At 36.2% G+C, this 20111-nt stretch overlaps 1 pseudogene; it reads right to left on the bottom strand.

Moving 5' to 3' along the window:
• Nucleotides 1–2100: 2100 nt before the first annotated feature.
• LOC143577970 (TMV resistance protein N-like) lies at nucleotides 2101–19468 on the bottom strand (annotated as a pseudogene).
• Nucleotides 19469–20111: the final 643 nt, after the last annotated feature.

The raw sequence follows: 20111 nt of genomic DNA, 5'->3' as shown, positions 1-20111 counted from the left end.
TTGTCAAAGTTGATTCAGGATACTGTTCCTTGGTGCATGCTTTTCGTCGACGATATCGTGTTGATCGTAGAGAGTAAACAAGATCTGAATATGAGGCTAGAGGAGTGGCGTTCTGCTCTAGAGAATAAGGTTTGAAGATTAGTTGGTCAAAGACGGAGTATCTTTACTCTGACTTTGGTGGGGTAAACGATGATGAAGATGTCCAAATCGCAATTGAAGGCCAGGAGGTTCCGCAGTCAACCAAGTTCAAATACTTGGGATCGTTTGTGCAAAGTGACGGGGCCATAGATAGTGATGTAGCCCATCGTGTCCAAGCAAGATAGTGTAAATGGAGAGCTGCCACAGGGGTATTGTGCGACAAGAGGTTCCCTACTAAATTAAAGGGAAAATTTTATAGGGTTGCGATTAGACCTGCGATGCTATACGGAACAGATTGTTGGGCCATTAAGAAGACACACATGCGCAAGTTGGAGGTAGCAGAGATGAGGATGCTAAGGTGGATGTGTGGACACACAATGTTAGACCGAATAAGAAACGACGCTTTTCGGGAAAGACTGGGGGTGGCTACTATATCAAATAAGATAAGGGAAGGCAGATTGAGATGGTTTGGACATGTAAAAAGGAGACAGACAACGGCTCCCGTTATTATAGAGGGGAGGAGGGGTAGAGGTAGACCCAAATTGACTTGGGATGAGAGGATTAGGCGTGATTTGCTAGAGTTGCACCTCTCTGAGGACATGGTTGAGGATAGGAGTTCTTGGAGACGTAGAATTAAAGTTAAAGACCTTTAGAATGACGGGCTATTATTATTACTATCCCTTTTGCTATTGCTATTGCTATTGTGGTGGGTGTTGTGGTTGTTGTTGGTATTACTATCGTTCTTACTATTAATTCTACTTTTAGAATTATTATTTTCTACTTATTATTATTTACTAAATTCTACCGTGTGTTGTGTTTTTCGTTTACCTATAGTGAAATGTTGAATTAAACAGACTAATATCATAGTACTGTAGTTGATTGTATATATATATATATATATATATATATATATATATATAAACATTATCTGTATATCTATTTACTTTTGAGTTGAGGGTCTCGCCGGAAGCAACCTCTCTATCTTTAGGGATAGAGGTAAGATGTGCCTACATCCCACCCTCCCCAGACCCTACTTATGATAGCCTAGGCTATTTGTGGTGGGAAATACTGGGTATGTTTGATTGATTGATTGTAGTAGAACATTAATATCTACTGTTGTTATTGCAATTAGTTGAAACTTAAGTGTGTAATAAATATTAAAACTGTTTTAGTTCGTTAGCCAATTGATATTGACTAGGGAGTAGTATATTAAGGTGTAACATGAATTAATTCTTTTGTATAGTGGTTAGGTATGAACTAAGGCTGAGCTCAGCATGCTCTCAAGGTATATTTCCAGAAGAGTATCATTGCTGCATTGGTAAGATCTATTAAGTTGCATAACTCAGTCAAGATTACGTGATATTTGAACATATGAATCAATGATGGATTCCATGCTATTTTGAAGTTTTTTTTACTCTTTCCTATGAATACTTGCATGAATTTAACTGTTTTCTGCTTTTTCAATGCTCACAACGTGCAGGTTTAGAGCTCATGGATAATATGGCTGTCTATCAAGCCTAAGAGCGCTTGTGCAGGTGAACAATCGATATATTATTTTACTAATTGGCGTTAGAGATAGAACTTAGAACTTGGATCAACTAAAATGTTAATAATTATCTAATGAGCAGGCCATGAGGAATAGATGTGAAGACTGATGACACGAATTCGGGAGCTGTATTCATGAATGCACTTACTAGAAAGCATATGCGGATTTTCTTTACTAAAAAGCGTGTATAGCTAGAATAACATTTTTTTATATATGTTTACAGAACTCGAATAACATTTTCTATTGAACGTCTTTTATAGAAATTTCTTGTTTTGTTTGTGTTTGCATCTATAATTTTATTATTTGATATTTTAATAGTTTTTTTTGCAAAAAATATTTCTACTGCATTGTGAAATAAATATGGTCACAAATCTGCCTCAAGAGAGCAGGTGCAAGTTGATCGCAGAAAGTAGTGGTTAGAATATATGCAACCGAGCACTGGTCGGAAGATCTGAGACCGCAGCACCGGTCGGAAGATGTGAGACCGCAGCACCTATCACCTGATCGGAAGATGTGAGACCGCAGCACCGGTCGGAAGATGTGAGACCGCAGCACCGGTCGGAAGATCTGCGACCGCAGCACCGGTCGGAAGATCTGCGATCGCAACACCCGTTGGAATATCTGCGATCGCAGCACCTATCACCTGATCGGAAGAAGTGAGACCGCAGCACCGGTCGGAAGATCTGCGACCGCAGCACCGGTCGGAAGATCTGCGATCGCAACACCCGTTGGAATATCTGCGATCGCAGCACCGGTCGGAAGATTTGCAACGGAAGACGGTCGCAAATGTAACAATGGTTGCAAAACAGTCGCAACAGAGCAACTGCGACCAGCGTTTTTCCGACTACACTTTCAGTTGCAAAACGTTCGCAACAGGGCAGTTGCAACCGTTTTCCGACCGAAAAGGCTGTCACAAATGCTTAGTTTTGTAGTAGTGAATGTAAACATTAGTTGTAGCTTCATTCATCATCATAGGATTTTACATAGAATTTGACAATACAATGAAAAGAAGTGCTACAAAAATGAATAAGAAAACCCTATTTATATGCAAGCAGTTTCTAGTTTTCACAAATATAGAGTTCTTGCATTCTTCAGCTTCGTACACCTGTGCCAAGACTACAAACTAGTGTTCGTACACCTGTGGGGATACCGACTTCTTCCCTGAGGGATCAGCGTTGAGCACGTTCCTTTTGCAGTAGTCTTGGACGAGTTGTCAAACTCGATTCAGGAGACAGTCCCGGGGTGCATGATGTTCGCAGATGATATTGTGTTAGTTGATGAGGGAAAATAAGATCTGAACATGAGCCTGGAGGAGTGGCGAGAAACTTTAGAGAGGAAAGGGAAGGGAGATTGAGACGGTGGACATGTGAAGAGAAGACGGTTGAAGGCTCTGGGTAGAGCCGTAGAAAACATTACTGTAGGGGGAGGAGGAAGGGTAGAGGCCGACCCAAATTGACTTGGGATGAGAGAATTAGGCATAATTTGCTCTATTTGCACCTCTCCGAGGACATAGTTGAGGATGGAAATTCTTGGCGACGTATAATTAAGGTTAAGGACATTTAGGGAAATGTATAGTTTTGATTAAAATGCGTCTTAAGGGTTGTTATTGAACTTATTTCTGTCTTGTGACACGCTAATTATTTATTTTCATATCCTTGTACATGTTCAAATTCTTTTTAATTCAACTTAATTTAATTTTATATGTGTGTATCTTTTTGATTTTTAGTACTAAATAATATATTATTGTTATATTCTATTTTTAAATTATTATCTTGTATTTTATCATATGTTATTATTTGTTACTATTACCATTATCTTTATTTATCTATTTAATACTATGACTAATGTAATTATTACCTATTTGTTTATTGTTGGCGTTTCCTTCTTGGTGTCATAGCTATGATGGAAGCAACTAGATTCTTCGGGATAGAGGTATGGTTTGCCTACATCTCATCCTCTTCTCATCGGCTGACCCTACTAATAGTTGTGCTATTGGTGGGATTTTACTTGGTATGATTATATTTGGTCGTGTTTTGCATTCTTCAGTTTTCGCTTTTGAACCTTCAAGTGACAGTTTTCGCATAGCCAACTTCATCTCCTCTGTTCTCGCATGTAAGACTGTTTTCGCTTTTAGCATGTCAACTCCAAAACGTGGTCGACTCCCGAGCATCTTTTATAAGCTTTTCAGTGAGTTATACGAACAAAGAGTTAAATGTTTTTATAAAATAACTTACTTGTTGGTACATTACTAGAGAACACGCTTTTTACGACAGAATTTTCAGTGTGGCGATCAATGTGCGACCGAAATCACGGTGGGTAAAACACACGCCGTGATTGCCCTGCTGCCACCTATTTGCTACCGCTGATCTTTTTTATTGTGATCGAGGACTTTTGTGACTGTTTTGGCGTTTTCTACTGTATAGTACTAATTACTGTGATCGTGTTGCGACTGCATAACACTGATTATTGTGAGCTCTTTACGACCGCATAGCACCAATTATTACTACATGTAATAGAAATGTATAGTTTGACATATTCCACAAAGTTATTCGAATAACAAAATTTATGCAGACAAAATGTTACTGACATATTCCACAATATATACATTCAAAATATTGTTGCTGGTCCAGAGACGATTATTGACAAGCTATCATCTGTCTTAGCCTTCAAATTTTCAGCTATATATCAACTCCAAAGGCTATAATTCTATATAGGTTATTGCCTGTGAATACAACTTAAATTAACACATATCCCATAGTACCTTTGATCTTGTAATGAGAGAATAGTATAGAAGTGAAAATATACCTGAGATCAGGTACATATTGCAGACTTCTTCTGGGAGAAAGCTTTAAAGACCACTCTGTCCTCTAGTGAAAAGAAACAAGATGAAAGATTATAGATTACTAACTATGCTTCACATAAAACTTGACCATATATTATCAATAAAAACGGCATATACCTTTGTAATTGGCACCCTCATCAATGAAAGCGTGATAATTATAATATGTTTCACTGGTACAAAACTTAAATAACCAGTAATCTAGAATGTATTTTCCTGTTGTTAGCTGAAAAGCAGAGAGATCTCCACCGATTATGTGATTCCATGATTTATAATAACCCAACACATCTTCCGCCATCCTTCCATCATCATCATCATCATCATCATACACAAGGCCAACCCCACACTCCTTTGTAACTTGCTCTTTACAATGTAACCACTCTACAATAATATTAATGTGGTCACCACCTTTCATCTCATTCGGCCCAAACATCCAATGGCTTAGCAAACATATCGAGTCGGCCTTTCCACCTAACTTGACTTTTTCAATATAATGCCTATAAATCCAGGTTTGGTTTTTTGTAACATTACTAATTTTTATAATTGGCAACTTGAAATAAGTATGTGGATTTGTCTCTACATAGCAGAAATTCAATCCTCGAAGCGTCTTAGGACATGATGGGATAGTAACTGATATTGATGTGCCCTCACTTTTACACCTAATCCACTCCGGCATTTCTTTCCCCTCATACATCGTGCTGAATATTCCAAATTCAAAGTACATCTGTCAAATAAAACATTAATTAATCACCTTAAATTCATAACGTGCTCGCAGACGCACGTAAATAACAAACAAGATAAATAGTAGGAGTAGGAGGAAACCTGGGTTTGAGATTTATCCCATTGTCTACATTTAAGAGTTTCTAAGCGCCTTTCTTTAGTAAACTCTAAGTTTGTCCAGCCCAAACTATCTAGCACCTTTTCCTCAACACATGCCATATCTTGGATTTTGATCCTACCATCAATTTCAAATGATGATAATAATTCATCAAATCCAAATAAGTTGAGTGGGGACATTTCTAGTTCAAATTTAATTTTTCTCAGCAAAGGCCTATAATCATGTTTGAAACTGGTGTGAGTACAAATTGATTAGCCTACGCGGAGGATTCTCAATTGATACCACCTTATAACAGTCTTCCATATAAAGTTTCTCAAGCCTAGGAAGGCTTCTCACACAATTGGGCATTGAAACAATTGGATTATTATCTAAACATAATTCCTGTAACATCGATAGGCAACTCAAGTCCTTGGGAAAGGATTCGTTACACAAATTGTTATTGGCAAGTGATAAAGTTCTCAATGAGCTCGGTAGAGAAAACACAGAGAGCTTCAAATCACTTGGTATAGCCTCGGTTTGAGCTTGACAAGAACTACAACCATCTAACAATAGTGTTTTAACCTTCTTTAGCTTGCCTATAGATATTGGATGCCTTCTAAGCTTGTAGCAGTAACTCAGATCAATGTGGACAAGTTCAACACATTGCGTAATTGAGTCACACACCTCAATCAAACTGATGCACTTTCTAACTATTAACCGTTCAAGTGCAGGGAGTTCGAAAAAACCACCAAGACTGTGAAGTTTTTCACTGAAACTCAAATCAAGAATCTTTAATGATCCAAGCAATGATTTATCTTTTGAGCATGATCCAACCAACTGCTAAAACATAGATAATTCATGAAATGTATTTACTCAAGACAAATGAATAATAAGATTTGTCTTGTGTGTGGTGACTTTAGTGTTATCAATCTTTTTATGTAATTGAGATTTACACGAGAACGAAGAGATCTCAAGTTAAGCTCGATCCAACATAGTTTAGGAGGTGAGGAGTTTTGTTTAGGCAGAGCCAAACAACATGCATTGGTAGTTGGCAATGATTTTTCTGCCAACCAAACTAGGGATAAACACAATGGTTTAATCTCTCTAGCTAACCAACTTCATTTTACAGCCTACAAAATCGATTTTTTTGGTATTAAAGGATTAGAAGAAAATGCTAAATAATTATGTGTTTGGTCTTAATTGTGCCAATGACCTAATTAAGGCTTTGATTATCTGATTGTGATTTCGTGTAAATCTAAACACTGTTTGGTTTAAATACTAGAATCTGAAAGTTTACCAAGTGGTTGAAATTTTTCCCAATTAATGGATTATTAATTATTAGTTTATTACCAATCTGATACACAATTATCTAAAGTCTTACCTTTTGCCTCTTCAAGGATGGTTGTGGGTTACTATAAGACACGTCAAAAGACTCAATATTGCTGTAGGACATGTCAAGAGCAACAAGATTCTCCAATGGCAAGTATAGGTGTATAGACTTTAAAGGGAACCCATGCATACACAACCATCTCAATTCTTCTGGAATATTCTGGAAACATTCCCTTATTTGCACATAATTGAGTTGTAGTAGCATTAGGTTATCCATCTTACTTAACGCCCCTGTTTGCAACTCAAATGACCCACGTGACTTCTTTTTGTCAAGCATTCTCATATCAAGGGTAAGACCTAGAAGATTTTCTGTAGCCTACAAAGAAAAAAGAGCTCAAAATAAAATCCCATGTATATAGACCACAAAAATACTTATAACATGCATAAATACTTAAAGAAGACACTGTCTCTTACTTTTTTTTGTTTCAACACTTTGAATGACTCCTCGTGACACCATAATCGACTACGCTCCCATGGCTTGTCACGTGATTCTTGACGTACTAAATCTCTTCCCATCTCTTGAACCAACTGATGCATCACCAACTTGTTATCCCGCTCAATTCTAAGAAAGCATCTGTCAATGAGACTCCTAATCCCAGATCTCGTGTTTATATCACATGCATTCAATATTGTTTCAGACAAATCTCTATTCATTCCCACAAAAAAACATGCAATATGCTTAAACAATTCCTTATCATTTTCGAATGGCAAAGTGTCAAAGCTCATCTTCAAGACATTTTTTATATGGGAATGAGGTTCCTTCTTCAAAGATTCTATGGAATCCTCCCATTCGGCTACATCTCGTTTATGTAACGACTTGCCCAGAACTTCTAGAGCTAATGGATGCCCTTCACAATACCTTGCAAGACTTTAGACACCTCTTCATAGCCTTCGTCGGATAGTTGCAAATGAATGCATGAAGACATAAAAGCTTCAGAGATGTGTCCTCAGATAAGCCTTCAAGTGTACACTCCGTATGCTTGGGCTTAACTTTTGTTTTGAATAGGGCACATCTCTGTATTAGGGATGCGTCCTTGGTAGTTATTATGATTTTGCTTCCAGAATGAAAACCTTTGTTTCCAAGTAAAGCATCCAATTGATCCAAACTATCGACATCATCAAGGACTAGTAACAACTTCTTACGAGCAAGTGCCTTCTCAATCATAGAGGTGTATGCAAAAATATCATGAATTTGATTTAAACATGGTTTTGATATATGATCACAAAGTTGCTTTTGAACATCAAGCAATCCATCATGTTTACCAGCACATCTCCTGCTTATATCTCCAACAAAGCTGCTCAAGTGTTCACGACAATGTAACTCGTATATATGCTTGGCTAAAGATGTCTTCCCTATCCCGCCCATACCCCAAATAGTGAGAATATCGGCAGTATGGAGGGATCCATCTTTTAGCCATGAAGTGATGCGTTCAATGTGATCTTTCATTCCAATAAGTTGAGGCAAGACCCTAATGGTACACCTAATCTACCGTAGAGGTCGTGAACAATTTCCTTGATAAGCTACGTTTCCAACCTAAAAACTGATTTTAGTGAGAACAAAAATACACAAACCATGAAACTTATAAACCGGATTCAAAATCAAAGTTTTATAATACCAAGATATAGTGATTAAGGTTTCAAAACACAACTCTATGATTTTTGATGGCAATATTTAGTTGTGGCCTAGTGGTAGGAAGGTTTGGGTTCTTCAGTGGAGGCCCAAGTTCGATCCCACTTGTGTCACTTTGGGTGGATATTGACAATAAAGGATTTGAGCTAAGCCTTACGAGTTTGTCAATTCGGATCCCGAGCCCACCCTGGTTTTCATCCCTGTGTGTTACGCTAGAGAGTTCTTTGGGGCCGCACAACAACTGTCAAGTGGCAGCTGCCGGTATGGTTTTCCGGGGAAATGCCCAACCAGCGTGTGCCCGGTTAAGACAACATAGCCCGACCAGAGTGAAACAACGGCGCTCTCCAAATTAAAGAGTACAGTGGCCTAAACACAAAAAAGAAAGTCGTTGTTCTTAAAAAAAATTAGCTTGACAGAAACAAATATCTAGTCCTTTGCTATTGTCACTTCAGTTTTGCATTGAAGTGACAAAGATAAGTCCTAATTCGAATACATTAGAGGTATGGAGAGAATTGTTGCAGCTCACGAGCAAGGGCACTAAGAGTGGGAAGCCTAGCTAACACAGTCCTCTTAGCTTAAATGCTGGTGGAGATAATAAGTTAATAACTTGCATCATTGGGAAAAGTTATATCAAGCATTCATGAAGATAGTAGGGTATGGAATTCATCCCAGTGAAATCAAGCAGTATGTGGTGGTACATGAAAAACATCTTAGGACATCAAAGCGAATTTAAAGAGGTTTCAATCATTATTCAAGCGATCCTGTAATGTGCAGGGTCTGTGGAAATAGCATTTCATATGGATAGCTTTTTAGCCTTTGAACACCCCCTAAAGGACCTCTTTCAAAGCACAGCCACTCTTTAAACATCAAAACTATGTAAAGTAGAAGACCAATATACAATTGACAATGAGAAATCTTGTAAATGGTGTGGGAAGATGATGATCACCTTTAGTAAAACATCACTTGTACTCAATTCTCAAACATTCTATAAGGGGTCATTAACTGCTCCTTTAGATTTGGAGTTAGAACAGTTAAATGTGAAGTCACTTTTCTTACATGGGAATTTGGAAGAAAGGATTATATGAAACAACCTAAGAGATTTAAGGTAAAGGGTCAAAAAATAAGACTTGTTTGCCATAAAAACTCTTTGTATGGCCTAAAACAGCCACCAAAGCAGTGGTATAAAAGGTTTGATGAGTACATGGAGACTCGTGATTTTTACAAGCTGCTGCTATGATAGTTATATTTACTATATAGTATAGCAAGGGCAATTTTGTCCATTTAATGTCGTATCTAGATGACATGCTTGTATCATGTAAAGACAGAGAATACATCAGAGGTACAAAAGAGTTATTGATGGTGGAGTAGTTAGATATGAAGGAGTTAAAAAAAAGCTAAAAAGATCTTTGCTATGGAAATTCATAAGGAAAAAAATATGAGATAGTTAAGGCTAACTCAATATTCTTGTGTGCAAAAGGTGTTGGTAAAATATGGCATGACTAGGTGTAAAAGTAAAACAGAAGACACCTATGCACAGGGCCGGCTCAACGAATGTGGAGGCATAAATCGAAATAAAATTTTGAGGCCTTTTTATGGCAGTTGTTAAGAAAATAAACTGCTTACTATAAGTTTTGAACTCATACTTTAATAACAACTAAGCCTACCATCACACCAATACATTACTTTGAATTTACTTTAATCATTATAATATATCTATATATAATGTTTTCTTGGACTTAGAAGCCTTAATTAAGTGTGGGCCTAAAGCCCTAACTTGTCGCTAGCCCATGGGCCGAACCTGCCTTTGCATACACATTTCAAACTATCTTGCAAAGATTCTCCAAGTAAAACTCGATGGGAAGTAGTAAGATGGATGCTCATGTATTTGGTTGAAACAAAAACATTTGACTTTTTATTTGGTGGTAATTTTGATGACATCAGGGGCGAAATTTAGTGAGTCCCTGCACCCCCCCCCCCCTGTTTTTTGTGTAGTAGTGTAAATTTACATGTTTTCGTTCGAAAATTTTTATACGTAATGTAAATTTACCCATTTCGACTTAAAATTTGAACTCGGCCCCTGCATTTATGAATTTTTTAATGCATTAACCAAATCGGCTCACTTCATCACGTTCCGAGAGAAGTACTCCGTGGAATATCTCGCTCAAATCTATGTTCGTGATATCATGTGCCGCCATAGTATACCATTAACCATTATCTTCGATCGTGATGCTCGTTTCACCTCTCATTTTTGGAAATCACTTCAAGATGCTTTGGGAACTCGCCTTGATCTTAGTATCGCATATCATCCTCAAACCGATGGCCAATTCGAACGCACAATCCAAACCTTGAGGATATGCTTCGATCGTGTGTACTTGATTTTGGTGGAAATTGGGATTCTTATATTCCGCTTATTGAGTTCTCATACAATAATAGCTTCCATTCTAGCATTGGTATGGCTCCATTTGAAGCTCTCAATGGTCGCAAGTGTCGTTCTCCTATTTGTTGGAACGAGATTGATGTAACATTTCGGTTTTTATCATATTTGTTTATCATTGTCTGAGCATTATTCAGATCTTAATATTTTATAAAACCTTGCATTGTGAGTTATTAAGTTTCTTTATGTTCAAATCTAACCCTCCATGTTTTAATTATTGTATATTTCTAAATATATCCAAAATAATTAATAAAATTATCAATGTTCAAACTAGAGGGACCAAAACTGCCAATACATGAAAGCTGCCCCTGCTGGTCGCCGGAGAGCTGCGCGGCGGCCCTAGGCCCGCCGTCGCGCGACGCGGTGGGATAGTTGCACAGTCAGCTCGTTTATATTGTTTCCTTAGTTCGTTTTTGGCATAAAATCGGTTATTTTCGGCATGAATCGCGAGAATTAAGGGCCAAGGAATCGTTTTATAACTGATATACATGTTATACCTCGTTTCTTATTCACCAAGATCAGATCTTTATGATATATGCTGTGATTCTTTCATTAATTACGTAATTTCTTGCTTAACGGGCCAAAACGACTATAATTGGCTCGGTTTAGATTTTGCTATATAAACTAACCTTAAATCACCTGTCACAACTTTACCTAAACCCTAATATTCATCCCTCAGCCGTCACCCTCTCTGTCTCTCTCAAAAATCTCTTCGGTTTTTGGTGTTTCGTTGAAGAACCGTTCATTAAACGGTTGACTTTGCATGCTTAACGACCTTTGACTCATTATAACTCCTCATTCGTGCACTTTCCTGGTAAGTTGTAAACTGAGTTATCATTCATAAACATTCACTAGTCGATAAACTTCAATCAATTTCTGAGATTGAAGGGTATTGACTGGTCAATTGCTTTAAAACCCGATAAAGGGTAAAACAGTCAACATCTTTGACTTCTCATTTTCTCACACTTCTGGTCGGATTCAATGTTCGGTCCAGAAGACTTTTCTTCTCATAATTAAATTTTAAGGGTTCTGAAAAAAACCCGACTCCCGAATCGAAGTTCGGATTCTGGTCAGACTCGACTCGTTTAAACGTTAAAATTGACATAACTTGAGTTCTACTCATCCGTTTGGATTGAATCCAGCGGCGTTAGGTTCGTTTTTACTCATACTTTCACACCGTTAAGTTTCAGGTTCTGTTGATTATCTTCGTTCGGCGCGTTAATCGGAAGACTCGTTGTTTATTTCTTAATGTCATATTAACTCGCTTATTATAAGGTGAGTTTTGTCATTCCACCGTTTTCACATATTTTCAAACATTTTGGGGGCGTATACGTACTTATAGTATTTCGTATTATACATATCTTAATCATTAGCAAACGTTGTATTGTGTGTGAATTGCTAGACTTATTTGCTAATTGATTACTTGTTTAATTTGCGCATTCGGAGAGGTCCACCATGTTCTCATTATAGTATGATCATACGACCGTCTAGTTTTAACCGGCGACCGATTCGCTTGGCAATGGTTCACTTGACACTTATTTGCTCATTGGTTTGGTTTATTTACCGCTTTACTTACGTTTTGCAACTTTTCATATTATGTATTATTGCAAAACTTAATGACTTGCTCACTCAACATTATTGTTGACAAACCTATTGTATTTTCTACGTATATGCAGGTTTTCGCATGAACTAAGGACTTGAAGTATTGGATTGCTAGTCGAGACTTTAGGAAATCATAAAGACAATTTACTTAAATTTTAACCTAGATTATTTCTTTATTTGTTATGGATTATTGTTGGAATTTATTTGCTATTTTTGGATATTATTGTTTTATTTGGAATAAAATAAATTATTAGATATTGTCACCATTATTGTATGATAGTTACCTTGAGCTATGAGCAATCATGCTCACGCCTAGGCATTTCTGCCTTAGGTTGGGGTGTGACAATTAGTGAAGCCCAAATCACCGGTTCCGAGATTGTTCAAGATACTACCAATCGTATCGATCAAATTCGCAAGAATCTTCTCGCTGCTGGAAGTCGTCAAAAAAGTTATCCGATAAACGGCGAAAGCTGACGACCTTGTCCTTCTCAAAGTATCCCCTTGGAAGGGGGTAGTCTGTTTTGGAAAGAAAGGAAAACTAGCACCCCACTTCGTAGGCTCATTCAAGATCCTCAAAGGATTGGAAATGTGACTCAAGTTACCACAAGAACTTACCGGTGTTCATCCAACCTTTCATGTCTCGAACTTCAAAAAGTGCTTAGCCGAGGGAAATCTTCACATACCCCTAACGAAGTGTGTATCAACAAAACAATGTAAATGATTGAAAAACCCGTTGAAATCGTGGGTCGTAATGAGAAACAAACCAAGTGAAGCCGCATCTGGTTAGTCTACGTACGTTAGAATCACGGCGTGGTGCAGAATTTCCTTGGGAACGCAAAATCGTTATGAAAGATAAGTATCCACATACTTTTGTCGTAGCTACTTTCTAATTTCATGACGAAATTTTCAAAAGTAGGGAATACTGTGACATTCGTCATTTTCGGTGCACATTTGTACTCTTTTTATATTATAAACCCAACCCGTTTTGGCTTTCGAATCATTGCACCTTAATAAGACAAAGAATTTTATGTTATAGTCATGTTTCATACTTGTCGGTTCGTTCCAAAGTCTTTAACGGTGTTTAAAACGCTTATTTTATGCTCAAAACGTCTTAAAATGAACTACAGGGACTAAAATGCCAAAAAAGCAAAGTTTGGCTGAGAACCCCACCTCACGTGACGCATAAGGCTGACCTCAGCCCACAGCGCAGCAGCCCTAGCTCGTTTTAGCAAAAAATCACTTTTTTTAACATTTTTTGTTTCGTTTAAGCTCATTTGAGGCCCGAATGCGTGTTGTAACCATCCAAACCAACCAAGACTCAACTCATAATTATTCTAAAACCCTCCAAACATGTTTTTATCTTTGGTTATAATTTATTTAAATCAAAACTCATTTCTTTTAATAAAGCATCAAAGTGTTCCAGTTATCCATTGGGTAAAAGTTTTATCCAACCCCTCAAACCCTAATACTCCCCTATAAATACCCCACTATTTTATCCATTTTCTCCTGCTCATTTTCACTTCCTTCCCCCAAAGTGTTTGATCTTGCAAGCTGTTCTAGCTAGTTTTGCTTAAGTTTGACTTTAAAAGTCAACGGAACCGATTCTTACATTTCAATCCTTTTCAGGTATATATATTTTTGATATTTTAAGTTGTTCTAAGTTAATATATGTTAAGAAAACCATTTTCATATTTTTTAAGCCTTTTGGACCTTCAAACACGTATTTATGCATTTTAAGCTCGTTTGGTCATTTTCGGGAAGTTTGTTCGCTTAACTTTCTTGCTTGAGTTTAAATATTGAAATTTTACTATATTTTAGTTCTATGATTTTGGACATGTGGCAACCATCATCGCTCTCATACCAAGTCAACGACCGTACCAAACCGAACACTCGTTTAAACACTTTAATTAACTTTTAAGCAACCATCCTCGGTTTCATACCGAGTCAAGGACCGAACCAAACCGAACACTCGTTTAAGAACTTTAGTTAGCTTTTAAGCAACTATATTGCATCAAACACTTTAGGTCTGAGTTTTTCTTCATATTTTAGTCATTATATGGTTGATATGGAAGTATAGAACAAGCCTCGGCTTGAACCCAAGTTTCGGGTAAAAACCAAGTAAAACCGAACACTTGTTTTAGCAAGTTAACTAATGTTCAAAACAACAAAAGTTAAACTTATTTTTTTGTTATGTTTTATTTTATATTACTCATGTTACTTCAGATTTTGGAAGTGTTAGAACAAATCTTGGGCTTAAACCAAGTTTCGTAAAAACCGAGTAAAAGTCGAACTACTCGTCTTAACGAGCTAGTCACCGTTCAAACCATCAAAAATCTTTCCAAACCTTTTTAACGCATGTTGCACTTTATAATATTTATATTTCTAAGATTATGGTGTATTGAAACCAAACTTGGTTTTATAACGAGATCGGGCCGACTTACACTCGCTTAAACCCGAGTTTTTGGGACTTTAATTGATAAATTTCCTCAAACTTGTTTAAGCTACTTTTTTATTGAAGTTATTCGTATATTTAAAATGTTTGGTAAATTGGATGTGGATTTGCTACTTTTTCAAGTCTCGAATCGACTAAACCGAACAAATCTTAAAAGTAGGATTTTGATGCTTACATTAGCGGGATCATGCACACTAGCACTAAACCAACTCCCCTATGTAAAACTTAACAAAGGTTGAGTAAAACTAAACATCAAAGGCCCGGTTTCATGTAAAACCATTTCATGTTATGCTTACTTTATTTAACCGCATTTTGTAAAATATAACTTAAACTCTCAAAAACCCACGCCTTGTTTTATGAACTTTTATACCATTTATATCTCATCTTCAAGACTCATTATTAACTCAAGGTCTTTCAATCTAGGGCACGCACGTTAAATCGTCGGCTCGCTTTCTTGAAGATTAATATTATTATTCTAAGTTTTCTTCATCGATATCACTATTTTCAAAGTGAGTAATTTGATCCCCGTTTTCGGTTTTATACTTTGGGTGTAGCTTGCATACTTACTTAAACAAAAATGATCTAAGATTCGAATTCTCAAACCGCAAACTCTAGTTTATGTGTTACTTAAAATAATTGCTCGATTGTGTGTTATATGTCTCATATGATTAATTGTTAAATTTTATTGCTTTTGTTGGTTGACTTCATCCTCAATAGGTATGATCATACGCTCCTCCTTGTAATTTGGTATTTTTACCTATTAGAAAGGAGCCTCATTTATTTATGATTTATATACCGCAATTGTTGTTATTATTTACGGTTTCGCATAAGAGTTATGGATTTTGTCTCATATTATATGTGACATTTGTCATTTTTAAAAACCCGAAAACCCGACCTATTTTAAAATTTTGATACTTTTCGGATCGTCAATTATTAATAAAATCTCCGCATTTATTGTGTATTTGATTGTGTTATTTAATTGTTTATAATTATTGGTGTTCTTCAAGATGGGTCAACCGCCTTCTTCTCATCCTCTTTAAATTCCCGCCCTTTGACTCGTTTTTCCAAGTCTTGAATGAACCTAGACTATTTTTTTTGTTGATAATTAACTTCATCCTTCACCAAATTAGGTCAAAGCTCATTAATTTGGAGATTACTATTTCTTAAGACTAGCCTTATGACTAGCTTATGCAATTAATCACTTCAACTTTGTTGTTAACGATTTAAAGCATATATAAAGCCTCTCAAACTTCTACAAATTATTTATCACAACACTTTACACTCTCAATTGTGTTCTTACTTTTCAATTTGTGCTAAAGTTGAAGCTTCAAGTTATTCTTTATTCTTTGATAATCCATCCTTGGGTAATTATTGTGTTATTTATGTACAACATATCATGTGATAATCATCATGTTGTCACTCTAAATTAAAAACCGTGGTTGTGTTTTCACTATCGCTCGTCGGCACGTTAATGTTCGGTTAAAAATAAGTTTTATGTTAAAAACTAACAAGACTAAGATTTTCCAACATGTGATGTCATCTTATCATTTAAAGCATGTTAGACATGAACCCGAATCAAACCGAGTTCATGTCCAACCAAAAACATGAACCATTCGTTAAACTTGTTTTAGTAAATAATATTCGGCTCGGAAACGAACCGAAACCATTTAAAATTAACTAATAATTACTATAACCTACTATTTTCCTAAGGCTAAAATAAATCAACTTAAAACCAAAGAACTAACTTTTTTTCTTTCAACTAATAAAAGTAAAATAAAATAAAAATATATTTTTAACAAACGTTTTCGTCTAAGAATTATAAACCGAACATATCGGCCACCTTTTCCTTATTCTCTTCAATCTCATTTTGATCCTAGTTATTTATTTATCTAAAGTCGCTCATTGAACCAAACTTTATCGGTTCACTCACTCAAAGCTATTTTCGCTTATTTGCTCGTCTCGCTTATTTAGCGGGTGAGTTTTTCATAGCCCTTTGTAACGCTTTTAATATTTTTGGGGTGTAGCATATCACAAGTTTTTATTTAGTTAGTTATGCGCTTGTTTATAAAACGATTCACATTTATCGTACATGTTAATATTATTCTTGCATGTTGTTTATGATTATACGTGAATTATGTGCAACGTGTTTACTGTTTTTATGGTGGAAGTTACGCAAACGCAAATTCATACACATAGTGGGAGGGTCCGACAGGACGTACCTGCGCCGTCTAAAGTAACCACTTCGGTTGTTTACGTAAGGTGGTTCTCATTTCCCCGACTTCTACGGCTTCGGCTTAATGAATGGGAGGATGATACTATTTGATTTCATTTACATTATGTTTGAATATTTATTGCATGACGATCGTTGAATCACGCATTTTATATATATTTATATACGCAAAAACTTATGAAAACTCACCAGCATGTGTTGTTGACAAAACATATTATTTTATGCGTGTTGCAGGTTGATACGATGACGTGTCAGGACAAGAAAAGTAGTTATACCTTAAGATTATTTCAATGAATAATATTTGTTTCATTTACATGTAATTTTGTTTGTCTCATTATCAAACTATTTGTGTACTTGTGAAATTTTTGAATAAAATAAATATATTGTCACTATTAATAGTGTTACGAGCTTATGACTGATCTGTACGTTGCACCCGGGCGTATTCCGCTTAATGCCGGGGTGTTACATTATATATACACAAAAAATCATGGAATTGCTCACCAACATTCGTGTTGACAAAATATATTTTATGCAACGTTACAGGTTTGATTATTGGTTGATTAAAGATTTGAAGACGTTAGTTTATTTTACACCGTTAGGTTATTAATAAAATGAACTATTTATGTTCCTGTACTTTGTTTATTTGTAATGAACATGTTGTGTTGTATTTGATGTTAAATGAAATGAATGAGTTGCTTAAATATTGTTTATTTAATAGTGTCGGGTGCATTGAAACAATCACGTCGCGCCCCGACATGTTTCGCCGCTTTTGTTCGGGGTGTGACACCAGGCTTGTAAACGAACCAAACGAATACGAAAAAGGTCATGTTCGTGTTCGTTCATATAACTTTAAACGAACACGAACACGTAATCATACACATATTTTTTTGCTCATGTTTGTTTATGTTTGCTTGGTTAAAATCTAAACAAACAGTTCAAAAACATAAATGAACATGACTGAACAAAGATAAACGAACATATATGAACAAATGTAAATGAACACACTTAAATGAATGCAAAAGAACATATATAAAATATTTAAATAGATGACTTATATAGATAATATTTAATTATTTTCTATTAATACATAAAGGAGGCCCCTGTTAACTTTCTCACGGATCCTATTGAAGGGAGGTCTACTTTACGACCAGCTGATATTCTTGTGTTCGGGTGGGCAGGGGGGAAACACGCTTGTGTGGATCTTACAGGAGTGTCTCCTCTTGTTGGGCTCAGGGACCGTGGGTTTGTTGTGGGTCAGGCTGCGTTGAAGGCTGAATCGGGCAAAGTTGTTAAACACGAGAAAGCTTGTTTAGATAATCAACATGTCTTTCTACCATTTGCCTTTGATACATTTGGTTTTCTGGCTCCAGAGGCTGTGAAATTTTTGAGTAGAGTTCAGCGCGTCGTACACGGAACCTCTTCAGCTTCTAGGTCTCAAAGCTTCGTTTTTAGCAGGATTGGCTTTGCTGTTCAAAAGGGGGTTGCGGCGCAGCTTGTTGCCCGTTTGCCTGCCACTTTATTGTAATCGTTTTATAGTAAATTATATAAAACTTCGATTAAAAAAAAATACATAAACGAATATAAATATACATAAATACACAAACCTCACGAACATAAATGAATGAATGAAATATGTGTTTATGTTCATTCATATAATTAAACGAACACAAATTTTTTGTTCATGTTTGTTCGTTTATTAAATAAACAAGCATATACGAACTTCCCACCGAAAGGTTCACGAGCATTTCATCAAGCGTTCGGTTCGTTTACAGACCTACGATTATCTCTTGATTCTTGATTTATAGATGGAATGATATAATCATATAAAGTTAAATTATCATGTGTGAGATGAGATGGTTACACTTACCGGCCCTTTGCATCCTTCCCTTTTAAATTAGAAACTTGTACGAGTGCATTCTTCCATATCTCCATCTTCTCAGCCAACTTACGTTTTTCGTGCACGTTTATCTCCGCCTCCATCTTCAGATTATGCTTTTCCATTGCTTTTCCAAAGCTACCTTGTTGCTTCCGGACATGAGTAGGCTCAACATGATAGAAAACAGGTATAACGATTTGGTTGCACTTCCTGTGTTGTTCAAGGATCATCACAAGTTCATCAAGACACCATGATGAAAAAGCGTAATTCTCAGACAACACAATGATAGAAGCCTTTGATGCTTTAATTGCATTCTCCAATTCGGGTTTCAAAAACTCTCCAGTTTGAATCCCTTTATCGTCCAAAAAGGTTGTGAAGTTGGCATTCACGAGGGTGGTGTGGAGGTGATTGGTGAAATTAAGACGCGTGTCAGCGCCTCTAAAACTTAAAAATATGTCATACATTGTTGACGGAGAAGATAAACTAGCCTCTACAACCTCATCAAGTATATACATTATGAATTACAAGAAGGTAAGAATGATTTTTGAGAGGCGTGGACAATCTATATAAATATAGAAGAGTAAAGGAAAAAATGGTTGGTATTTTCCAAAATAATTAATGTCAAATTCCAAGTCTTATGGATATGACTCTCTTTTAAGTGTTTTGAGAATCAAGAAAAAAGCCACGATGTTGACTAAATCCATGTCTAAAAGCAAAAAATATTCGATCAAAAACAAGAAAAGTCATATCTAAAAATAAAATGGGATTATGTAAAACAATATCTGAAAACAAGAAATACTTTGAAAAAGATTTATCTAAATTTTGAAAATAAGAAATAAATTTTGAAATCATGAGTGGTGGAAATGATTACAAGAGTACGATGGATGCCGGCGACGATGACGAGGGTAATTTTCATTACTTAACAAATGAGTATCATCGACAGACAACTTTGTAACAGTTTTCAGGTAATAGGTAATTTGGTTTTCATGAATTACAAGAAAAATGTGGCGTGGGACTATCCATGGCTACTTCTCCAAGATTACAAATGGGTTTTCTTATGTGGCTTACAAGTCTTTTCCAGAGGCTGATAAGTCATCTACGTTGGAGCATACGACACATACCAATAGAATATTGAGATATTATCGACAACTATTCCCT

This window comes from Bidens hawaiensis, unplaced genomic scaffold, assembly GCF_021521415.1.
Source record: "Bidens hawaiensis isolate Kalapana, Puna unplaced genomic scaffold, B.hawaiensis_p1.1 tig00028981_1, whole genome shotgun sequence".
Classification (NCBI taxonomy): Eukaryota; Viridiplantae; Streptophyta; class Magnoliopsida; order Asterales; family Asteraceae; genus Bidens; species Bidens hawaiensis.
This window is presented reverse-complemented; position numbering and strand designations above follow the sequence as displayed.